Below are 19,719 nucleotides of genomic sequence, written 5' to 3'. Positions count from 1 at the left end.
GCCCCCTTCATAGTAATAATCTCCATTATGCCTCCTTCATAATTATAATCCCCATTGTGCCTCCTTCACAGTAATAATAATGCCCCTTAATAGTAGTAATGCCCATTGTGCCCCCTTCACAGTAATAATGCCCTCTGTGCCCCCTCCACAGCAGAAATGCCCATTGTGCCCCCTTAATAGTAGTAATGCCCTCTGTGCTAGTAATGCCCATTGTGCCCCCTTCACAGTAATAATCCCCATTGTGCCTCCTTCACAGTAATAATCCTCATTGTGCCCCCTTCATAGTAATAATCCACATTGTGCCCCCTTCATAGTAATAATCTCCATTATGCCTCCTTCATAATTATAATCCCCATTGTGCCTCCTTCACAGTAATAATAATGCCCCTTAATAGTAGTAATGCCCATTGTGCCCCCTTCACAGTAATAATGCCCTCTGTGCCCCCTCCACAGCAGAAATGCCCATTGTGCCCCCTTAATAGTAGTAATGCCCTCTGTGCTAGTAATGCCCATTGTGCCCCCTTCACAGTAATAATGCCCTCTGTGTCCCCTTCATAGTAGTAATGCCCTCTGTGCACTGTTGTCACGGCTGAGGATGGGGAAAACCCTCAGCCGTGCGGTGCCAGAAAATGGAAAGGTTGCTACTCGGCCAGAACCACAGAATTAGGGAGCAGGTCACCTCCTAGAGCTTCCCTAATCTGACCCTGACTCCTAACTGCATGAGCCGCCCTTGAAGGTAAGAGGGCTCATGCTCAGGAACCTCGGATCCCTTCTGATCCTCCGCCGATCCCTGAGCTAGGAGCTGGGTAGACAGCCCGTTCCTCCTGGACGCGGAGAAACAGGAGTCTAAAGTGGCCAAGCTACAAGGGGAACAGAAACAACTTATGGCAATGGCAGGTAAATGCAACAAACACCACACTCACCTGCCACAGACAACAAAGCCTGGAACCCATGTGCAAGTGCTGCTGTCCAGAACACAAACGAAGACAGCACACACCACACATCACACAGGAACCCAGGACCATAAGCTGCAATAACTATGAGACCCCACACACACCTTCATAACACCACGTAATGTAATTTATGACCACACCACACATCACACAGGGGAAGTGTCCAAATAAACATCACACTGCAGCTGTTACCGCAGGCAACGACATGCGTGGAAACCATGTCCTGGGAGTCAGCCAGAAGGCCGAGACACTGCCACCACATGTACACAATACCAAACGTTGCCACGGGCAGCCACAGTGAAGGGAAGTGTCACAGTGCACACCTACATAAACCTCGTGCACACCAGACATACAAAGTGCATAACATACACACACACCCAACCAGGTGTAACCGCATGCACTTAACAGCAAGCTGCCTAGCAACAGCTCAGGCTGCTATACTGCCAAGTACCAAATCATGTTGCCAGCGGCAACCACACGTGAGTCAACATACCAGCAGCCCTCACCATGTGGTTGACAATAAAACCAAACCGCAGGCAACTGCGTGCGGATCCTGAGTCACGACCATGACCACAGTCGTGACAACTGTTCCCCCTTTCAGAGTAGTAATGACTTCTGTGCACTGTGCCCTCTCCATAGTAGAAATGCCCATTGTGCCCCCTCCATAGTAGAAATGACCATTGTGCCCCCTTCACATTAGCAATGCCCTCTGTGCCCATTCCAGAGTAGAAATGCCCATTGTGCCCCCTACATAGTAGAAATCCCCATTGTGCCTCTTCACATTAGCAATGACCATTGTGCCCCCTTAATAGTAGTAATGCCCTCTGTGCTAGTAATGCCCATTGTGCCCCCTTCACAGTAATAATCCCTCTATGCCCCCTTCATAGTAGAAATGCCCATTGTGCCCCCTCCATAGTAGAAATGACCATTGTGCCCCCTTCACATTAGCAATGCCCATTGTGCCCCCTCCAGAGTACAAATGCCCATTGTGCCCCCTCCAGAGTAGAAATGTCCATTGTGCCCCCTCCAGAGTACAAATGCCCATTGTGCCCCCTCTGTGCTAAAAAACAAAACAAAATAAAAAACACTTTAACTACTCACCTTGTCCCATTCCTGAAGCTTACAGTCGTCTCTTCCCTGCAGACACAGATCACACTCTATGTGGGCAGAGCTTATGCAGATTTCCGATCTGCAGGCTCCACCCACACGTGTCGGCAGCGGGAACTGTGCCTGTAGGCTGAATGGTGGAGCAGGGAGAAGTCTTTCTGCTTCACCATTCTGTGCGCCGCCAGCCTGAAGGAGGAAAGGAGCGCAGGGAGCTGAGCGGTAAGTGACAGGACCCAGCTCCCTGCGCTCCAGCAATGAGCGATTCCATCTGTATTGATGGAAGCGCTCATTGCTTCTAGACTCTGGCACCCTATGAGTAGGGTGGCCACTGGCTTCACCCAAGAAAGCCGGACCTCACCGACCACGCCTACCTCGATGAAGCCACACCCCCACATCAGTGAAGCCACTCCCCCATAGCCGCCCACGAAAAAAACAGGCGGAGGAGAGGGAAGAAGGGAGGTGAGCGGGGGCAGCTGGGGTGCTTTTCTCCCCCTCAGTCAGCCACAGGGAGCCATATCTGCGGCTCTAGTCACTGACTGGGGGTGAGAGAAGCCTCAGTCAGTTGCTGCAGCTCACACTCAGACAGCACAATGCTGCTGTCTGAGCGTGAGCTACTGAAAGGGTGGACATCCCTGTGTTCGTCCAGGCTCTGCGCCGGACGGAGGACAGGGAGCCTGAAAACCGGACAGTCCGGCCTAAAACCGGACGTTTGGCCACCCTACCTGTGAGAGCGGGCACCCAGTGCGGACGCCACTGTGCAGGGTTCCGGGAAGCTGGCAACCACGGTCCGGATTCGGACCGCAGTTCGCCAGTTGAGTACCCCTCACCTATACCATAGAGGAAATCATACTGTACATCCAAACTCATTAATATAGCACTAACATATTCCGCAAACATTATCAGTACTATATGCCCAATCACAATCCTAATTCCAAATGAAACCTATCAGAGTGTGGGAGGAAACACAGGCAGAACATAAACTCCATGCAGATATCATATTGAAGACCTCGGTACTACAAGGCCATTGTGCTGTCCAGATGGTAATACCATTTTGCTAGAAGGTTCTCTGTTAGTTGAAGACTAGTTTTGTATGGAAGTAGATAACTGGTACTAAAGATTCCTTAGTTTTCAGGGAGAGGGAGTCAAAAAATATTTTGTTTACATGGTGGCTGGTAGTAGTTTACTTGCTGACTTGATGTCTGAAATTGCTCTTGGATTTACCCCGGGTTCACACCTGAGCGTTCTGAAAGGAGCGCTCTGTATGCGCGATTGTACGGGCATTTACAAGCGCGCATACAGAGACAAGCGAACGCCCATTGTCGTGCGTTCCCAAAAGTCTATGTACGGGAACGCGCGACAAACGGCCATAAAAACGCTCAAGCGTCGGGCGTTTTACAGCGCGATCGTACGCGCTGTAAAACGCCCAGGTGAGAACCATTCCCATAGGGAAGCATTGGTTTCTCCTTGTTGAGCGTTTTACAGCGTGTAGGAACGCGCTGTAAAACGCTCAGGTGTGAACTGGGTGTTACTGCAGGGAGAGAGGCAGAGGGAGATGATTGCTTGACAGTCTGGAAGACTACCTGTTTAAATGGTTACAGGAGCAGAGACGAGCTATTATGAAACAATTTTATGCTAAAACGCAAAACAGAATTTAGTACAGGGTAAGGCCTCATGCACACAGCCGTAGCTGTTTTTGCGGATCCGCAGGACGTCCTGCCCTCTGGAAGAACTGCCTATTCTTGACCGCAAAATGGACAAGAATATGGCATGTTCTATTTAATTTTTGCAAAGCAGCAGAACTGACATACAGATGCATACAACACACAGGGTTCTGTCAGCATCTTTTGCGGCCCCATTGAAATGGTCGTGTGCATGAGCTTTTTGGTTCCCGCAAGCTTTCTAACAAAGATGCTAATAAAAGGACATTGTATTAAGTATTTTCAGTAACTATTACTCCCATAACTCTCCTGGCTAGTGTTAATAAAAATGTACCTATTGATCTCTTGTATTGATCGTTACACAAGCTGCATACTCGTGACTCATTAGGTATCATTCCATTGCTCCCTGGAGTGAATTTTGACTCAGTGGTTTAATAAAATGTTAGAAAATTGTCTTTTTCTTTACTTTCTTTTTTTTACTTTTTTTTCCCACGCAGCCAGAGTGACATGCTAAAGCCATCCTTGCCATTAGGACCTGAAGTATCTCAGAAACGTGTAATTATCCAGTAATAGACGCAACATTCACATCACTTTCACATAACCTCTTGTAAGAGCTTTAATTATATTGGGTTAAGGGCTCATGCACACAAACGTATTTTCTTTCCGCTTCCGTTCCGGTTTTTTTGCGGACCGTATGCGGAACTATTCACTTCAATGGGGCTGTAGAAAATACAGAAGTTACTCCGTGTGCATTCCATTTCCGTTTGTCCGCATGGCCGTTCCGCAAAAAAGTAGTACATGTCCTATTATTGTCCGCAAATCACGGTCCGAGGCCCTATTCAAGTCAATGGGTCCCAAAAAAATACGGAAAGCGCACACGGAACACATCCGTATGTCATCCGTATTTCATCTGTATTTTGCGGATCCATACTGTAGAAATGCTATGCCCAGCCCATATTGCTCATGTGTTTGGTGATTAATACGTTACTGTTTCTGTATACGATCCGCAAAAAACAGATCAAATATGGAAACCATACGGATATGTTTTGTGCAATAACGGAACGGAAGAGGACTTAAATCAGAGTAAAAAGACCTCAGATACGGGACAACGAAAAACGGACCGCAAAACAACAACAGTTGTGTGCATGAGCCCTAATTGTGATGTCTGAATGTATGGGATGAAAATATTTAAAGGGAGACTGTCAGCAGTTTTGAACATACAAAACTGCTGACAGCACTAGGTTTGGTAGAGCAGGACAAACTTACATTTGTGGAGCTTTAATTACCAGAAATGAATATAAATTTTTATTCTTCTGGGCACTGCTCCTGCAAATGTCCTGGAGTCGGCGCTTCTCTGGGAAGTGCTCTCTTCATTCAGCTGCTTTACAGACCCTCTCCCGCTTTGAGGGACAGCTGTAGTGGTCTCCTGTTTGGATGCTACAGCTGTCACTCAGAGCAGAGGGGAGGGGCTGTGGAGCAGTTCAGTGTAGTGAGCACTTTACAGTGAAGCTCCTTTTCCTGGTCTCTTGAAGGAGCAGTGTCTGGCAGAATAAGAGTTCATATTCACACACTTCTTGATATTACAAGGTCAAATATAAAGTATGTTTGTCCTGCTCTACCGGCACTTTTGAACTATCAAGACTGTTCAAAAAAGAAAATTTGTGTTTTAACCAGGTGGATCACAAATATGTGTCTATGCAAACAGTGGGATAGGGAGGTATCTGGTGACAGATTCCCTTTAAATGTGGAACTTCAACATTCACGGGAAGAAGAAGCAGCGGCAGTATGGGGACCAGGAGCAGCGCGGGGAGCCAGGTAAGTATATTCATTGTGAGGGGCCCGGGCATATGGGGGACATTTAATAGTCATGTATAACCACTTGAACTTAAATTTTTTCAAAAGAAAGATGTGTAGACCAAAAAGTTAACTTTATGGCGACTAAGGCAGATTCTAGTAGCGAGTAGCAGTCTTCAGGTCAGCTCTACTGTGACATCAACAAAGGAACATATTGTGACATACTCACGTAATACAGAGCCTACAAATAAAGTCAAATACTACTGCTACACCATCAGCATAGAACACAGCTTATAAATAATAAAGGGCTCTAGGTATGAAAAAACTATTCCAATTGCAAGCTAAGAAAAAAAAAAAGCCTGGGAATGAAAACATATGCCATTGTCACATATTACAGACAAATGCCATGTTGACATCATGCTGCAGAACAAGATGTCCCAGTGAAACTCGAAGTTGGACAATATATGCGATACGCCATTGCATGATCGCTTTATATAATATGCTCGTTTATCTTTAATGCATTGAAGAAGAATAAATCATTGAACTTAAAAAGTTGGTGAATGCAGCGCTTCACTATAGGGGGTCATTATCTTTTTTTCTCCCTCACAGGAATCGTGGATTTGAAGGATACTGCTGTTTCTGAACTCGAACCTTAAGCTATGCATTCGGTCTGCGCTGACCGCTTTTTGCATTGTTTGCCTGTATGAGAAGTTTGACCTAATTCAGCAGTTCGGCATCGTCTGAGCCAATTCATTTTAACAGTGGAATATTTAGTTTAGTTAGTTTCGATAGAAGAATTTAGTTCTTCTATCTTCATTCAGCAGGACCTGCGCTGCCGTCACCGAAGGTCCTTTTCTAGCCAGGTCCTGCAAGAAGAAGAAGAAGAAGAAAGAAGACTAGTCCGGCTGCACGATCAAGTGGATGAGGTGAGTTACATTTTTTTTTTTTTTAACCCCACAATGGACCTTTTACTTAGCATTCTGAATTAAAGAATGCTATTATTTTCCATTATAACCATGTTATTATTTTATTAAATAATCGACCGGCTCTATAAAAATATAACATGACCTAACCCCTCAGATGAACGCCGTAATTTTTTTTTATAAAAACTGTGCTAAATAAACCATTTTTTGTCACCTTACATCACAGAAAGTGTAATAGCAAGCAATAAAAAAGTCACACGCACCTCAAAATAGTGCCAATAAAACCGTCATCTCATCCCGCAAAACTCATACCCTACCCAAGGTAATCGCCCAAAAACGAAATCACGCGCGACTTTGTGAATAACTTAATTCAGCTCATCAGAGCCCATACATTCCAATACTGTACTGAGACGAATCTCCGTACAGTATTATTCAAAAGTTTTGAACGAAGCGACTTCAGATGAAGCATCCAAAGCTCGCTTCGCTCAACTCTAAGGCCCCTTTCACACGGGCGAGTATTCCGCGCGGATGCGATGCGTGAGTTGAACGCATTGCACCCGCACTGAATACCAACACATTCATTTCTATGGGGCTGTTCACATGAGCGGTGATTTTCACGCATCACTTGTGCTTTGCATGAAAATGGCAGCATGCTCTATATTCTGCGTTTTTCACGCAACGCAGGCCCCATAGAAGTGAATGGGGTTGCGTGAAAATCGCAAGCATCCGCAAGCAAGTGCGGATGCGGTGCGATTTTCACGCACGGTTGCTAGGAGACAATCGGGATGGAGACCCGATCATTATTATTTTCCCTTATAACATGGTTATAAGGGAAAATAATAGCATTCTGAATACAGAATGCATAGTAAACTAGCGCTGGAGGGGTTAAAAAAGAAATCTAAAAATTTTTAACTCACCTTAGTCCACTTGATCGCGTAGCCAAGCATCTCCTTCTGTCTCCTTTGCTGAACAGGACCTGTGGTGAGCATTAATTACAGGTAAAGGACCTTTGGTGACGTCACATGATCCATCACATGATCTTTTACCATGGTGATGGATCATGTGATGACCAGAGTGACGTCACCAGGGGAAATTATACAATCTACAGAACACCGATCCCAAGCCCGAACTTCTGTGAAGAAGTTCGGGTTTGGGTACCAAACATGCGCGATTTTTCTCACGCGAGTGCAAAACGCATTACAATGTTTTGCACTCGCTCGGGAAAAATTGCGCGGTAAAATCGCGGGTGTTTCCGCAACGCACCCGCACCCGCACATCTTTTTTGCGTGTTTGGCGGTGCCATCGGGTCCCCATGCAGCTGTAGGGGGGACCCGATGGCATGGAAGGCAGCGCGATGCCTAAGGAAGGCATCGCGCTGCCTTCCGGCGACGAGCCTGTGAGATCCAGCCCCCTGGATCTCACAGGCCGGAAGCTGTATGAGTAATACTCACACAGCCAATGCATTCCAATAGAGAAGTATTGGAATGCATTGTAAAGGATTAGACCCCCAAAAGTTCAAGTCCCAAAGTGGGACAAAAAATAAAGTGAAAAAAAAAGTTGAAAAAAATAAGTTTTCCCCCAAAAAAATTATAAAAATAAACAAAAATGTCATTTTCTCCAAATAAAGTAAAGAAAAATTGGTATAAAATAGAGGGGAAAAAAAGTATACATATTAGGTATCGCCGTGTCCATATCGACCGGCTCTATAAACATATCACATGACCTAACCTCTCAGATAAACACCACAAAAAATAAAAAATGTGGTAAATAAACCATTTTTTTGTCACCTTACATCACAAAAAGTACAACAGCAAGCGATCAAAAAGGCGTTTGCCCACCAAAATAGTACCAATCTAACCGTCACCTCATCCCGCAAAAAATGAGCCCCTACCTAAGACAAAATATAATAAATCGCCCAAAAAATAAAAAACTATGGCTCTCAGAATATGGAGACACTAAAACATGATTATTTTTTTGTTTCAAAAAAGATATTATTGTGTAAAACTTGCATAAATAAAAAAAAAGTATACATATTAGGTATCGCAGCGTCCGTATCGACCGGCTCTATAAAAATATCACTTGACCTAACCCCTCAGATGAACACCGTAAAAAATTTAAAATAAAAACTGTGCTAAATAAACCATTTTTTGTCACCTTACATCACAAAAAGTGCAATAGCAAGCAATCAATAAGTCACACGCACCCCAAAATAGTGCCAATAAAACCGTCATCTCATCCCACAAAAATGATACCATACCCAAGGTAATCGCCCAAAAACTGAAAAAATTATGGCTCTCAGACTATGGAAACACTAAAACATGATTTTTTTTGCTTCAAAAATGAAATCATTTTGTGAAATTACATAAATAAAAAGAATACATATTAGGTGTCGCCATGTCCGAATCGACCGGCTCTATAAAAATATAACATGACCTAACCCCTCAGATGAACACCGTAAATTTTTTTTAATAAAAACTGCTAAATAAACCATTTTTTGTCACCTTACATCACAGAAAGTGTAATAGCAAGCAATAAAAAAGTCACACGCACCTCAGAATAGTGCCAATAAAACCGTCATCTCATCCCGCAAAACTCCTACCCTACCCAAGGTAATCGCCCAAAAACTGAAAAAATTATGGCTCTCAGACTATGGAAACACTAAAACATGATTTTTTTTGCTTCAAAAATGAAATCATTTTGTGAAATTACATAAATAAAAATAAAAAGAATACATATTAGGTGTCGCCATGTCCGTATCGACCGGCTCTATAAAAATATAACATGACCTAACCCCTCAGATGAACACCGTAATTTTTTTTTAATAAAAACTGTGCTAAATAAACCATTTTTTGTCACCTTACATCACAGAAAGTGTAATAGCAAGCAATAAAAAAGTCACACGCACCTCAAAATAGTGCCAATAAAACCGTCATCTCATCCAGCAAAACTCATACCCTACCCAAGGTAATCGCCCAAAAACTGAAAAAATTATGGCTCTCAGACTATGGAAACACTAAAACATGATTTTTTTTGCTTCAAAAAAGAAATCATTGTGTAAAACTTACATAAATAAAAAAAAAAGTATACATATTAGGTATTGCCGCATCCGTGACAACCTGGTCTATAAAAAGATCACATGATCTAACCTGTCAGAAGAATGTTGTAAATAACAAAAAATAAAAACGGTGCCAAAACAGCTATTTCTTGTTATCTTGCCTCACAAAAGTGTAATATAGAGCAACCAAAAATCATATGTACCCTAAACTAGTACCAACAATACTGCCACCCTATCCAGTAGTTTCTAAAATGGGGCCACTTTTTTGGAGTTTCTACTCTAGGAGTGCATCAGGGGGGCTTCAAATGGGACATGGTGTAAAAAAAAAATGTCCAGCAAAATCTGCCTTCCAAAAACCGTATGGCATTCCTTTCCTTCTGCGCCCTGCCGTGTGCCCGTACAGCTGTTTACGACCACATATGGGGTGTTTCTGTACACTACAGAATCAGGGCCATAAATATTAAGTTTGGTTTGGCTGTTAACCCTTGCTTTGTAACTGGAAAAAAATTATTAAAATGGAAAATCTGCCAAAAAAGTGAAATTTTGAAATTGTATCTCTATTTTCCATTAATTCTTGTGGAACACCTAAAGGGTTAACAATGTTTGTAAAATCAGTTTTGAATACCTTGAGGGGTGTAGTTTCTTAGATGGGGGTCACTTTTATGGAGTTTCTACTCTAGGGGTGCATCGGGGGGGCTTCAAATGGCTACAAAGTTTGTAAAATCAGTTTTGAATACCTTGAGGGGTGTAGTTTATAGAATGGGGTCATTTTTGGGTAGTTTCTATTATGTAAGCCTCGCAAAGTGACTTCAGACCTGAACTGGTCCCTAAAAATTGGGTTTTTGAAAATTTTTGAAAAATTTCAAGATTTGCTTCTAAACTTAGTAGACATATGGGGAATGTAAAGTAATAACTATTTTTGGAGGTATTACTATGTATTAAAGAAGTAGAGAAATTGAAACTTGGAAATTTGCAATTTAAAAAAAAATTTGGGTAAATTTGGTATTTTTTTTATAAATAAAAATTAATTTTTTTTTACTTAATTTTACCAGTGTCATGAAGTACAATATGTGACGAAAAAACTTTCTCAGAATGGCCTGGATAAGTCACAGCATTTTAAAGTTATCACCACTTAAAGTGACACTGGTCAGATTTGCAAAAAATGGCCGGGTCTTTAAGGTGAAATAGGGCTGAGTCCTTAAAGGGTTAAACCTACTGTTTCCATAGAACGGCTCTAGAGGAATTACAGAGTAAAAGTCTGGTTAGACTAAAAGTCAGAGATATCAAAATTCTTCTAATGCCACAGCGCAAAAGGCACTTCATAGTGCTGCGCCTGCCACAACCTGGACTCCGTATCTGCAGTACTGCATACTGTATGTATTACTGTAGCTAAAAATCCAAAATAGGGTGACAGATTCCCTTTAAACACAAATCTATATGAAATGTTTCCTCTTTTTTCTTTGATATAAAAAGTAAAGATAATTTATAGGGAGCGATGAAGGTCAGAGACTGCCTCAGGAATGAAGGCGGGGTAAGGTTTAACAATAAATCTCAGTTGTGTAAGGAGAAGAAGCAGATATACCTGCAGTGTATGCAGGGTTTCTGCTGTTTTATTCAGCAGACACCTGGGGCTAATGTCTGCAATTGGCGAAAAACGTTGATCACAAGCACTGAAACCCTCAAATGTGACACGGCATCTGAGAGCATAAAACCTGGAAGTGCAGCAAGGAAAAGTTCCCCTTTGTGGCGTATGAGGGAGCCATTCAAATAAAAATAGTCGATTTACCATTTTTTCGATTTACCAAATTGAATTAAAAGTGACCAAAAAGTCATACACACTCCAAAATGGAATCAATAAAAGCTACAGATTATCCCGCACATAATGAGCCCCCACATAGCTCCATAGATATAATTATAAAAATTTTGGGGGGATCTGAATATGGTGATGAAAAGAGAAGAGATTTTATTTTTCTGTATTAACCCCTACATGGCCTCCACCGTAGTTTTTTCTTGATGTACAGTCTTTTTTATACCTTTTAATGCCTAACTAAAGTAAATGATGTTAAAAGGCAAGCTTTCGAGACTCTGAGGTCACTTCTTCATGCCAGAAATAAAAAAAAATCTATACAAACGTGGTATTGCTGTAATCTTACTGACCTGGAGAATTAAGGAAACAGGTAAATTTTACTGCATAGGGAACACCATAAAAAAACACATAAAACAGATTTATTTTTTTTACAGCTCCCCACTACATCATATGCAATATTACATGATGCCATTAGAAAGTACATGAATCTCAGTAAAGGACTGGGCTGCCGCAGGCTTCCAGAAGGTGTTCTTCTCAGGAAAAAGGCAGTAGATATAGGCAAACATCGATTGTCCACAAGAAGTTCACAGTTTTCCGACCAGTCTTTCTGTGGATACCAAATGGATGCAAAATAGTGAAGAACTACCAACACAGATAAATTGAATTGGCGTTTATTATACTCACAAAAGTAGCAGCATAAATAGCATATCATAGGAGAGTGTTGATCCTCGTACCACTGTCCGACCTAGGTTTCGCTTTCGCTTCATCAGGGGCGCATACTCCACCCTCCTAAGGGCGTTCCATTTATATGCTCAAAAATCCACAAGACAACCCCCTTTCTTCAAAGGTCATACATAACACATAAAACATAATAAAAACCAAAATTACCAGATATAAAAATCCCCCTAAAAACATCAAATCCTTATACAAAAAGATTTGCGCATATCTTAAGTGTGCGATATTTCTTTCTAAGCCCTATCTTCTTATCTTCAATTATGCCTTAAAGGGATTCTGTCACCAGGTTTTACCCCTGTCAGCTAAACATATGCTGATGTTCAGGGCCTCATCAGGATTCCTAATGTGGGCTTATAAATGTCATCTGTGGGCTTATTTAGCTAAAAAACAGCTATTACTAACCTGTCAGTCAAACAAATAAGGTGCCCAAGGGGATGTTAATGGATGCAAGGTGCCGGCCGCACCCACCGCCGTTCGTGCCCAGCGCCGCCTTTCCAGACTTCTGCGCCGCCTCCTAATCCTCTGTGCCGCCTCTCGCTCTCCCTCCCTCCCCCCTCCTCCTGCTGTAAGATCTCGCACATACAGGGGTTGAGCGAAGTGCCGGCGCATGCGCACTTCGCTGTAAGAAGCCAAATGGAGAAGTCCGCACGGGCGCATCAGGCAGAGCCCTGTGCGCAAGTGCGAGATCTTACAGCAGAAGGAGGGGGGAGGGAGGGAGAGCTAGAGGCGGCACAGAGGATTAGGAGGCGGCGCAGAAGTCTGGAAAGGCGGCGCTGGGCACGAACGGCGGCGGGTGCGGCCGGCACCTTGCACCCATTAACATCCCCTTGGACACCTTATTTGTTTGACTGACAGGTTAGTAATAGCTGTTTTTTAGCTAAATAAGCCCACAGATGACATTTATAAGCCTACATTAGGAATCGTGAAGACGCCCTGAACATCAGCATATGTTTAGCTGACAGGGGTCAAACCTGGTGACAGAATCCCTTTAAATACTTATATACCTATTAAACTACCTAATAGTCTCCAGGTTTTGTAGGTTGGGGGCCGCTTGGTTCATAGCTATATCCCTACAAATAATGGCAGCACTAAGAGGAGTAAATTTACATGGTGTGGTTTTTGCCTCCCATGCAAAAACCGAAAAAAAAAGAAAATATAAAAATTTGTGTCCAGACAGTCTGATCTGGGAGGAAAGATTCTGGTTTTAAAATCAAAGGGTGAAATTACATGCGAACATAAAGACAGGAGTTGTCTATCTATTGGAGAGTCCTTGTGGCCTCCAATATGTTGGACGTACCATGAGAAAACTTAAAACGAGAGTACAGGAGCACATTAGGAACACTAAGAAAGGCTTGGAGACACATAGTGTTCCCCTACATTTCAAAAAAGTGCATGGTAAAGATGCCAGTGGACTATTGTTCACTGGAATTGAAAAGGTTAATCAGAAGTGGCAGTGAGGGGATCTACTGATGAAAATAAATCGTTGTTAGGTAGAATGGATCTATAGACTTGAAACTTTCCAGCCATATAGACTTAACATTGAATTCGATCTTAAGCCCTGTTGGGTGTAATGCTTTTTTCCATCTTACCCTGACGTGCTCCTGATGCTTCGTGAGCGGTAGCGTCCGGCAGTCACTCGTTATTGGTTGGACGAACACACGTGACTTGAAGTATGAATGAGAAGGGGAGGGGATAGAGGCCCGGGGTTTTTCTGTGAATGAAGATAGGTGTAGTTTTCTATTGGCTGATTCCCACTACGTGTTTGGAGCATTTGTTGTTAATGGGAGTTTGAGCCTCACTAGGAGGATTTGAAGAAACGAAGAACTTAAAAATGAAAGTATGTTTAAATTTGTACTATCTGGAGACTACTAGGTTAATAAGTATTTAAGGCATAATTGAAGATAAGAAGATAGGGCTTAGAAAGGAATATTGCATGCTTAAGATATGCGCAAATCTTTTTGTATAGCGATTTGATGTTTTTAGGGGGATCTTTATATCTGCTAATTTTCTTTTTTATTATGTTTTATGTGTTATGTAGGGTTATGTGAACCCGAACTGTAAAGTTTGGGTTTGTACCAAACTTTGGGATTTTTGGACCCCGGACCCGAACCCGAACAATTCTGTAAAAGTTGCCTACTAATGGCATGGCTGTGATTGGCCAGTGCAGCATGTGACCCAGCCTCTATATAAGCTGGAGTCACGTAGTGCTGCACGTCACTCTGCTGTGCTTAGTGTAGGGATAGGATGCTGCTGCTGTGAGGGAGAGAATAGGACAGAATCTTTAATCAGAACTCCAATTGAACTCAGCGATCTACATAGATTTTGTTGTGTGGGTGCAGTGCACAATCTTTTTACCCTGCCCTGAGCCCAGTGACAAAAAACTTTTATCCGTCTGTTAGTTAGGTGGGCTGCGGCGGCCATTTTATGCAAGCTCAGTGCACCAGCACTGCATATGTGCTTTTGTGACATTCAAATCCAAGCTTGAAATACTGAAATAATAATCTAGTTTAAAAAAAAAAAAAAAACTTTTTTGCCAATATCCTACATCTGGTGCCTTTGCAGCATCAGTCAGTGTGCAATTTAAGCTACAAATACAGCTATAATTTTCTGGGTTTTAAAAAACAAAATTTTTGGGCAAAATATACAATTTTACAGCCCTTGTTGCATCAGCACATGTGAAATTCAAGCGTTATATACTGCTGTCATATTCCATTAGTAAAAAAAACACCCTTTCTGGGCAAAATACTTTGCTGCATCTGTGGTTGTTAAAAACAAGCTTGAAATACTTCAATAAATTTCTGGCTTTGAAAAAACACCAATTTTTGGCAATAACCTTCATCTTGGGCCTTTGCCGCATTAGTCAGTGTGCAATTTAAGCTAGAAATACAGCTATAATTTTCTGGGTTTTAAAAAAACACCCTTTTTGGGCAAAATACACAATTTTACAGCCCTTGCTGTATCTGAACGTGTGAAATTCAAGTGTTATATACAGCTGTCATGTTCTGTTAGTAAAAAAATGCCCTTTTTGGGCAAAATACTTAATATTGCAGCCTTTGCTGCATCTGTGATTGTTAAAAACAAGCTTGAAATACTTCAATAAATTTCTGGCTTTGAAAAAACACCCATTTTTGGCAATAACCTTCATCTTGGGCCTCTGTCGCACTAGTCAGTGTGCAATTTAAGCTAGAAATACAGCTATAATTTTTTATGTTTTAAAAAACACCCTTTTTGGGCAGAAATCTTTAATTGCGGCCTAATCTGCATCTGTACGTGTGGGATACACCCTTTAGATACTGTGGTTCTATTCTGCTATTAGAAAAACACCAATTTAGGGCAAAAAAACTTAATTTTTATGCCTTTGCTGCATATGTCATTGTGAGATACACCCTTTACATACTGTTGTTTTATTCTAGTATTAAAAAAACACCCATTTAGGGCAAGATCCTAAATTTTAGAATTATGAGGAGAGCGTCAAATAAGGGACGTGGCCCCGGTCGTGGTGCTGCTGGTGGAGCTCCTGTTGCAGGGAGAGGCCGTGGTCGATCTGTGCCAGCTACACGCACAAGTGAAACACCTTCCTCAGGTGCAAGTAGGCGATAGAACTTGCAGTGGTATTTGGTCGGGCCTAATGTGGCTCTACGAATGGTGAGGCCGGAACAAGTACAGGCGATAGTAGATTGGGTTGCTGACAGTGCCTCCAGTTCCTTCATATTGTCTCTCACCCTGTCTCCTTCTGAAAGATCAGAGTTGGCACCTGCAGCCGATGTCCATCAGTCTTTCACCTCACCCCTTTGTAAATCAGCCAAGCAGTCTGAGCCCCAAGTCATGCAGCAGTCTCTTCTGCTTTTTGATGACTCTGTTAGCAGGGTTTCCCAGGGCCATCCTCCTAGCCCTGCCCCAGAAGTGGAAGAGATTGAGTGCACCAATGCCCAACCACTTATGTTTCAAGATGAGTACATGGGAGGACCATCACAGTACATCTCGGATTATGACGAAACACAGGTGCCAACTGCTGGGACTTTCGAAAGTGTGCAGACCGACAAGGAGGGCAGGGGTGAAGACTGGGTGGAAGATGATGTGGAGGATGATGAGGTCCTTGACCCCACATGGAATCAAGATCATGCGAGTGACATGTGTAGTTCGGAGGAAGAGGCGGTGGTCACACAGAGCCACCAGCACAGCAGAAGAGGGAGCAGGGTGCAAAAGCGGAGCGGCCGTCCCCTAGACAGTATGTCTGCTACTGCCCACCGCAGCAAGGGACCGAGCACACCAAAGCCAGCTCCAAGGAGTTCCCTGGCGTGGCAGTTCTTCAGACAATGTGCTGACGACAAGACACGAGTGGTTTGCACGCTGTGCAATCAGAGCCTGAAGCGAGGCATAAACGTTCTCAACCTGAGCACAACCTGCATGACCAGGCATCTAAGTGCAAAGCACGAGCTTCAGTGGAGTAGACACTTCAAAAACGAAGAAAGGTCTCTGGCTCCTCCTGCTTCCTCTTTTGCTGTAGTCTCGGCCTCTTCATCCACCTCTGGAATGACAGTGCCACCTGCCACCCCGCAAACAGAGGATCTGCCAGCAACACCACCATCTGGGTCACCAAGCATCTCTACAATGTCCCATGGAAGCGTTCAGCTCTCCATCTCCCAAACACTGGAGCGGAAGAGGAAGTACCCCCTACCCACCCGCGATCCCTGGCCCTGAATGCCAGCTTTTTCAAAATTACTGGCCTTTGAAATGCTGTAATTCCGTCTGGTGGAGACGGAGAGTTTTAAAAGCCTTATGGCGGAGGCTGTCCCACAGTACGTCGTGCCCAGCCGCCACTATTTCTCCAGGCGTGCCATACCTTCCCTGCACAACCAAGTGAGGGACAAAATCAGGTGTGCACTGCGCAATGCCATCTGTGGCAAGGTGCACCTCACTACGGATACGTGGACCAGTAAGCACGGTCAGGGACGTTATATCTTCATAACAGCACACTGGGTAAATGCATTGGTGGCTGGGCCTGAGGCAGATAGCAGTTTGCCACATGTCTTTCCACCACCGAGGATTGCAGGGCGCTTCAGTTTGCCTCCTGTTGCTTCCTCCTCCTACTCCGCTTCCTCATCCTCTACCGGCTCCTCATCCGGTTAGCGCAACACCTTCACCACCACCTTCAGTAAAGCCAGGGGTAAACGACAGCAGGCAGTTTTAAAACTTATCTGTTTGGGGGACAAACCCCACACCGTGCAGGAGCTGTGGACGGGCCCTGAACAACAGACAGATAAGTGGTTGGTGCCAGTGAGCCTCAAGCTCGTAGCAGCTCTGGGACTAGCCGGTTTGACGCACATCCCTTGCCTTGCGCATGTGCTGAATTTGGTGGTGCAGAGATTCCTTAAAAATTACCCCGATATGTCAGGGCTGCTGCATAAAGTGCGGGCCGTCTGTGCGCGCTTTTGGCGTTCTCACCCTGCTGCTGCTCGTCAGCACTGCAGCGTAACTTCGGCCTTCCCACTCACCGCCTCATATGCGACGTGCCCACACGGTGGAACTCCACCTTGCACATGCTGGCCAGACTTTGCGAGCAGCAGCAGGCGATAGTGGAGTTTCAGCTGCAGCACACACGGATGAGTCGCTCTGCGGAACAGCACTTCACCACCAATGACTGGGCCTCCATGCGAGACATGTGTTCCTTGTTGCGCTGTTTCGAGTACTCCACCAACATGGCCAGTGCCGATAACGCCGTTCTCAGCGTTACTATCCCACTTCTATGCCTCCTTAAAAAAACGCTGCTGGCGATGATGGAAGAGGATGTGGCACCGGAGGAGGAGGAGGAAGAAGGATCATTTCATAGGGTTTCCGGCCAGTCATTCACAAGTGGCTCCGAGGGTGGGTTCCTGCACCCAAAAACGGCAGGTACACAATTGTCCAGCCAGGGCACAGTTCTGGAGGATGAGGAGGTGGAGGATGAAGAGGAGGATATGGAGGAGGAGGAACCATGTTCACAGCAGGGTGGCACCCAGACCAGCTCATGGCCATCACTGGTGCGTGGCTGGGGGGATACAGAGGACACAGACGATACACCTCCCACAGAGGACAGCTTTTCGTTGCCTCTGGGCAGCCTGGCACACATGAGCGATTACATGCTGCAGTGTCTCCGCAACGACCGCCTAGTTGCCCACATTCTAACTTGTGCTTATTACTGGGTGGCCACGCTGCTGGATCCCCGTTACAAGGACAACATACCTTCCTTAATTCCCTCACTGGAGCGTGATCATAAGATGTGCGAGAACAAGCGCACGCTGGTAGATGCGCTGCTGGTGGCATTCCCACCTGACAGCGGGGGCACAGTGGAAGCACAAGGCGAAGGCAGAGGAGGAGGAAGAGGTCGCCAACACAGCTGGGGCACCGCCAGCACTTCAGAAGGCAGGGTTAGCATGGCCGAAATGTGGAAAAGCTTTGTCAGCACGCTCTAACAACCAGCACCCAACGTCTTAGCAGGAGGCAGCATTTCACCGACATGGTGGAGCAGTATGTGTGCACACGCCTACATGTACTGAATGACGGCTCTGCCCCCTTCAACTTCTGGGTCTCCAAATTGGGCACATGGCCTGAGCTTGCCCTTTACGCCTTGGAGGTGCTGCCTGCCCAGCAGCCAGTGTATTATCTGGGGGGCGTTATCACAGACAAACGCAGCCGCCTGTCCACAGCCAATGTGGACAAGCTCACGTTAATTAAAATTAACCAGGCATGCATCCCACAGGACTTGTCCGTACCTTGTGCAGAATAGACATGTATACCGTCCTTAACCAGCCATTGTTATACTACAGCGCAATTGCTCATTCTTGTATTTTGGATATTTCACACTCTTTTGGAGTTTACCCTAATTAAAAAAATATATATTAAAACCAAAAACCAGTGTTGGCTACCTCGTCCTCCTCCACCGCTGCTCACACCTACACCACTACATCCACCGCGTCCTCAAACTCCTACTCCATAAGGACCTCCACCTCATAAATTCACTAATTTGTCTATTACATTTTTGGGTGAAATTCACCAATTTTCGGGTGTCATATACCACTGCTATACCTAGTAGACAGGTAAAAAAAAATCACAACTTTGTCTGTTACATTTTCGGGTGAAATTAACCAATTTTTGGGTGTCATATACCACTGCTATACCTAGTAGACAGGTAAAAAAAATCACTAATTTGTCTGTTACATTTTCGGGTGAAATTCACCAATTTTTGGGTGTGATATACCACTGCTATACCTAGTAGACAGGTAAATAAATTCACTAATTTGTCTGTTACATTTTCGGGTGAAATTCACCAATTTTTGGGTGTGATATACCACTTCTATACCTATACCTGCCACACGACCTCCCTCTGCTTGAGACCTTATTGTGGTCCCGGTATGTTTGGGAGGTCCTGTGGCCGTGACCCAATCTATTCCATGTGCAGTCACTCCCCCCCCTTCCCCTTTTTTTCCTGTATCACTGTTTCAGGCCTTATGCACTATGCACTTTTTTTCCTGCATATTACTGTATATGTTTAGATATATATTTACCTATGACCCTCGGGTCTCTTATTAACACTTTAGTTCAGCGATAAATTAATTATTATCCAATAGAACATGCACTATGCACTTTGTGGATATTTATAACACTAATGTATATATATTTATTTATCTGTTTATTACTTATGGTATTTA

Source organism: Bufo bufo, chromosome 6 (genome assembly GCF_905171765.1).
Source record: "Bufo bufo chromosome 6, aBufBuf1.1, whole genome shotgun sequence".
Lineage (NCBI taxonomy): Eukaryota > Metazoa > Chordata > Amphibia > Anura > Bufonidae > Bufo > Bufo bufo.
The sequence above is the reverse complement of the archived record's forward strand: the minus strand, read 5'-3'. Positions refer to the sequence as shown.